This window comes from Macrotis lagotis, chromosome 1, assembly GCF_037893015.1.
Source record: "Macrotis lagotis isolate mMagLag1 chromosome 1, bilby.v1.9.chrom.fasta, whole genome shotgun sequence".
Taxonomy (NCBI): domain Eukaryota; kingdom Metazoa; phylum Chordata; class Mammalia; order Peramelemorphia; family Peramelidae; genus Macrotis; species Macrotis lagotis.
The window spans coordinates 517555664-517562118 of record NC_133658.1 but is presented as its reverse complement, the minus strand read 5'-3'; positions in this window follow the sequence as shown (position 1 = coordinate 517562118).

The following is a 6455-nucleotide window of genomic DNA, read 5'->3' as shown; positions in this document are numbered from 1 at the left end:
TCCGAGGCTGCCACTCCCGTTCGGCATCCATCCCACCCGGGCGGTGTCACTCACCGCCCCTGGCTCGCTCCCATTACCCTCCCGCTGCCTCCCGAAGACCCCAGGCTCGTTCCGCCGGCTGCTGGAGCCCAAGGGGGCACTCGCAGATGCCACCGCCCCCTCCACCCCTTGGGTCACTCGCTCCAGACACCCGCCTTCCAGCCATTTCACATGCGGGTGGAAACGGGCTTGTTTTCTTCCCAGCCATGGAAGACCGAGAAAGAGAAAAGTGCGCAGGGCTTGGGAGGAAAATTGGCCTGCGAGGTGTGAGCCAGTGAGGGTCAACTTACATGCCCGATTCTGAAGCTGCCCCTGCTGCCGAAGGCCGCTGGAAGAATGGTGGAGAAAGTTCTGGACTTAGGCACCTGGGATCCAGATCCCAGTCTTGATTCTGCCAAAGAGTAGAGTGGCCTTGGCCAAGTCACTCCTCAGTTTTCCCAAATGTAAAATAAAAGGGTTGGATCCCACCATCACTGAAGTCCCTTCTCTCTAATTCCAGATTTTCATTCTATCTTTAATTTTTTTTAATGTTTTCATCTCTTCCAGACAGAAGTTTGAGGATGGAGGTTAGGTCAAATAGATGGAAAGAGATTATCTTCCAAAGAACCTAAGATGAGTCTCAGAATCCTGAAATTTCAACCCCATAATAAGCATGAGATGTGATATAGGTATTGGACCAGTTCCAATTAAAATGGTGAAGCAAGTAGTCATCACGAATCTTGACCACTCCTTCCCCATTCTCATCCAGTCCACTTGTAGCCCTCAGACTGTTTCCTCGACTTGGGGATCAAGCACTTAGCAAATTCTAGGAGAATATTCCAACAATGAAAACTATCTTCCTTTATGGCTGCATCGAAGTGACCTTGGTTCCAAGTTCTTGACCTTGAGAGAACTCCAGAATAGTACAATGCCTTAACCCAATGAAATGATATTGGTATATTGGTATCTTTTTTAAATGAAGGCAAATAAGAGGAATTGTGGGAGGCAGGCCCTACAGACCATAATCACATAGGGTATGAGAGGCATCATGAGTGAATCTGACCAAATTATCCCCTTTCTCAAAGATCTTGGGGTGGGGTGGAGGCAGGTAAGACAGAGACTCAGAGAGAACAGGAAAACACAGGAAGGGTGGTATGGAAAAGAGGAAGGGAAGAAGACAGGTTGGGGAAGGCAGGTACATGTGGTTTAGCCAAGGTGGGAAGAACACTGGATCTAATCAAAGTGCTTGAATTTGGATTTTGGTGATCCTCATTTAGAATGTGTGTGTCATCTTGAAGGACAAGTGGTTTAAGCTCTGGGTCTTGGTTTTCTCACTGATAATCTGAGGGCCTTGGATTATATGATTTGTAATTTTGCTCTTCTAAATCTTAATTTTATATTCTTTCCTTCCCTTCCCCCCTCCACCCATCTATAGGATAAAATAAAACCTTCTTAGCTAGTCCTTTTAAGCCCTTCATAATCTAATTCCACCCTATTTTTTCCTGTATATTTCACATTGTTCCCCTTTACAAATGCTATATTCCAGCCTAAATTGAATCATGATCTTTTCCTCATTTGTGCAGGCTATTTTCTGTGCCTGGAATTCACATCCTCCCCAACTCTGTCTTTTGAAATGCTCTTCCCTTTAAGGCTTTCAGGATTCTGACTCCCCCTACCTACAGAATGTTAAGTGGAGAGAACTCCCCGAGATCTTCCAAACTACCACCTTCACTATCAAGTCATGAGATCACTAGTCCTTTTCGAGAATGACTACCACTACCTCAAAAGACTCTAGCTCCCTATTCACATTCCCTCCATTATCAACTCACCTCAGTCCAATGAAAAGTGAATTCTCCCTCACTTAGAACAAGATAGCTTTTTTCCTTCACCCTTCCACAACTCCATGGGGGAAAAAAACTTTGTTGAAATGAATTGAATTTGGAGCTTCATTTGGAATGAGAAGATCTGGTTTCAGGTGCCCATTGAGTCATTTACTAGTTATATGACTAAAAATAAATTAACTCTCTGCTCCTCAGTTTACTCATCTTTAAAATGGGAATGGAAATACCTTTGGTAACTATGTGACAAGGTAATCGTGTGAGTCAAATGAAATAGCAGATGTGAAAAAAAATCAAGCTTTATAAATATTTTATGTATTATTAGAGGTGACATAGATACTATTTCCCCTTTCAAAAAAGTGCCTCCCTATTGCTACTAGAATTAAATAGTCAGACTGATATTAAAATTCTTGCACAATTTGATTCCCACCATTATCTTAGTTTTATTTCATTTTTCCTCTTCATCATTCACACTTCCTGTAGGGAATTATCTTCTATTTCCTGCTCCCATGCCTTTTCCTACATGATTGTTCAGTGCCTGGAATGTTCTCTTTCCTCCCTGCTGCCTATTAGAAGCTATAGGTTCCTTCAAAGCACAAGGCAAGTGACACTTCTGATCCTCCAAAGTGTTAATGTTCTCCCCCTCTTGCAATTACTTTGGATTATCTTATAGTTTATTTTAGTTATTTATATACATATTGTAGGTTATCTAGGTGATACAGTGAATAGAGCAAAGAGCCTGGACTGTCCAAATCTAGCTTCAAATGTTTACTAGCTATGTGATCCCAGACAAGTTACTTAACCCAGTTTGCCTCAGGTTCCTCACCTGTAAAAGGAGTTGGAGAAGGAAATAGCAAACCTCCCTAGTATCTTTACCTAGAAAATCCCAAATGAAGTTACAAAAATTCAGACAAAATGAAAAACAACATCTGTATTATGGCTACCAAATAAAATTCAAGCCCCTTGGGGGTCAGGAACTATCTTGTTTTTGGTTTTGTGTGCCCAGTATATAGTCTAGTGCCAGGCATGTAGTAGCTGCAAGAAAATATGTTGGGATTCTGGAAAGATGGTGGAGTAGGTCAGACAATTCCAAGCTCTCCAGATTTCCTCCACTAGTCAAAAAAAAGCACTTCAGAGTGAATATAGAATAGCAAAAATAAACAAGAGTTGGGGCAAAACAATGATTCTTCTGTTACTCTCTGAGATCCTAAGAAAGATCCTGAACTGAGGTTCCAGAGAAGTGTAAATACCTCCAGGCTATCTCCCTGAAACCACAAGAAGAAGCCAGAGTACCTCAGCCACAAGAATTCTCTTCCAGGACTGTCTGGGAAATCAGGTGTCTGAGTGGGGAAGAGAAGGAGCTTCTGCTAATAAGGGACACCAGGCCTAGCTGTGCTGCCAACTTGATCCTGGGAAAGAAGGTACCAGTACATGTCCATTGAGTGCAAAAACAGTGGCACAAGGAAGCTGCTGACTGTGGACACTTACAGATAACTGAGTTCCCAGTATTGGTTCTGAAATGTTATAACTCCTGGAGAATTCTCAGGGAATAAGATCATTTCCCAGCACAGTGTAAGGAGGGGCCCCAGTTGTGGTTTAGAGGTGGAAAGAAATTCAGAGGTTGGGCCCAGTACAAGTGCCTAGAGGCCAAAGGCACCATCCACCACCACAAGACTAAAGGTGAATATAACATTAAGTTGCTAAAAAATTTTTTTTGAATGAGCAAAGGAGAAAAAATCCAACCATTCAGTTATTATAGAAAGAGAAGACTAGGGTTTGTCTTTAGAGGAAGATACTGAAGCAAAAAAAAAAAAAAAAATGCCTCTTCTATCCAGAAGAGTAATGTCATTTGACTACCTGCTTAAGAAGCATTCATACAATATCTCAAAAGACTTTAAAAATCAAATAATAAAGGTGGGGGAAGCAATTCAAGAAAAACAAGATTATTAAAAGCAAGTAAACCAACTAGAAAAGAAGATCCAGAATCTAAAGGAAGAAAATGTCTCTTTGAAAATTAGAACTGGGCAAGGAGAAGCCAGCGAAGGTATAAGATAACAAGAAATAATAAAGCAAAAGATAAAGAATGGAAAAAATACAAAAGAATATAAAACAGTACTGCAAAATAGAGAACAGAAAACATTAGAATAATTGGAATACCTGAAAGCTACCTTCAAAAAAAGAATCGTGATACAATGATACAAGAAATAATAAAAGATATTTTTCCCAAAGTGTTAGAACAAGAGGGTAAAGTGGAAATACCAAAAATTCAACAGTCACCAGCTGAAAGGGATCAAAGGAAGGAAAACTGACAGATAAAAGATAAAATATTAAGCACAAGAAAAAAAAAAAACAATTCAAATATAGCAGAGCCCAGTTAGAATTACACAAGTCCTAGCAGCAAATACTTTAATAGACCAATAGACCACAGGTCTTAGAACACTACATGGGGGGGGGTAGCTAGGAAGTGCAGTGGATAGAGCACTGGCCCTGGAGTCAGGAGGACCTGAGTTCAAATCCAGCCTGAGACACTAATTCCCTTGTGTGACCTTGGGCAAGTCATTTAACCCCATTACTTTACAAAAACAAACAAAAAAGAATACTTCATATCGAAGCACAAAAGAACTAGGGTTGCAACCTAAAACATCATACTCAGCAAAATTAAGCATAATCCTAAACAAAACAAAAATGGACATTCAACGAATTGTGAGACTTTCAGGATTTTGTTGCAAAAAGATCTAAACTTTAGAGAAAATTTGATATACAAGAACCAAGCAAAATATAAAGTAAACATCAAAGACTAATTACAAGGGACTCAATAAGAACAAATTCAGATATGTAAACCATATGTAAGAGATTGTTATTAGCAATTGGATAGTTCAAAGAAAATATTGGGGTAGAAATGAGTAAGATGAAATTCTTAAAAGTAAAGTAGAGTAGGAGATTTAAAAAATGTTATTATCTTAGACAAATGAGATATGAGAGGAAGAAGTGACACAGAGGAATTAGATAAGAAAGGAAAACTGGTAGTTCTAGAACCTATTTTGATTGGAGATGGGTTAAAGAGGGAGCTCTCTCCAAATATATACACACACATATACACACATTAATTATGTAATTATTTTATATATATATATATATATTTAGAATGATATAAAAGCCTTTTAAATTCAGAAAGCAATAAGAGTGTATAGATCAATGGGGAGGGGATTTAGAAGAGCAGTAGATTAAGGAATAGGAGAGTGAGAAGAAGTTGTTGCTTTCAGGAAATGTTATAAAATGGAAGATACAACAAATATTTAGATATCTATGAATATGTATCTATGTGTTTATACATAGGTATGTGTATGGGTTATAAGTCTACTTGTATGAATTTATATATGTATATCTATATATATATCTATATACATATATTATTAGTCATAGTCCTCCTGGGTAGGTATGGGGGAGGGGGGAAAAGTAAACAGTACACAGCAGAGAACAGAAGAAAACCTACAAGGAAGCAAAGAAAAGATGGACAATTTTGTACATAATGTGTAATATTTTCATATAGGCTTTCTTGAAATGGATATTTATTGCTTTATATTATGACTCCTCTCATGTTTTACTGTACATGTAATTTTTTTCTTATTTTGTATTCAAGTTTAAAATTTTTAAATATATAAAAAAGAAAAAAATTGTTCAATTTAAAGTCAGGCCTGCACTTTAGCAAGATCAATTTAACAACTTAAATGAATGAATAGGAATGGGGAGAGGCTTGGGGTAGGAAACCCAAGCAGGGGTCTAGTTACACCCCCCCCCCCCAGCAGTGGGATGAAGAGGGTCTGCACCAAGATGATGGCAGTGTGAGAGGGAGAAAAGGGCCATAAGTGGGAGATGTTATGAAAATAGAAACATTAGGACTTGACATCTGATGATATTGGGGTGAGAGTGAGGAGTAGAGGATGACTTCCTTGGTATTCCTTCCCCTACAGCATCAGCCATAGAGCACTCATAAAGAAAATCATCTAACATCAATGGTAGGGAATAGGATACTTGGAGTAAAGCTTGGGTTTCCAGCCTGGATCTGCTACTTATTTGATCATACTGAGCAGCAGTTACTTCATCTATAAAAACAAGGGGTAGTACTCTGATCTCTAAGGGTCCTTCTAACTCTGACAGTCTGTAATTTCAAAATTTAAATTATATACAAAACAGCTGCAAGATGTATACAAATATCATGTTGCTCAATCCAGTTTAATTTGGCTTAAGGCTGTTTTTAGTCTCCTTCAGGCACTCCCTGTTTCATCCCCAGGTCAGCTGTCTCCTGGTGGGATAAGTAGATACAATGCCAGACCTTGGAGTCAAGAAGACCTGAGACAGCTCCTGTTTGTCTTAGTTTCCTTAACTATAAAATGAGAATATTTTAGAACCTACCTCCAAAGATTACTGCAACTTTCAAATGAGTTAATAATTGTGCCTGGCACCTAATGTTATTGCTGTTCAGGCATGTTCAGCTCTCCATGACCCCATTTGATGCTATTTCTTGGCACAGATACTGGAGTGATTTATCGTTTCTTTCTCCTGCTCATTTTACAGATGAGGAAATTGAGGCAAGTGAGG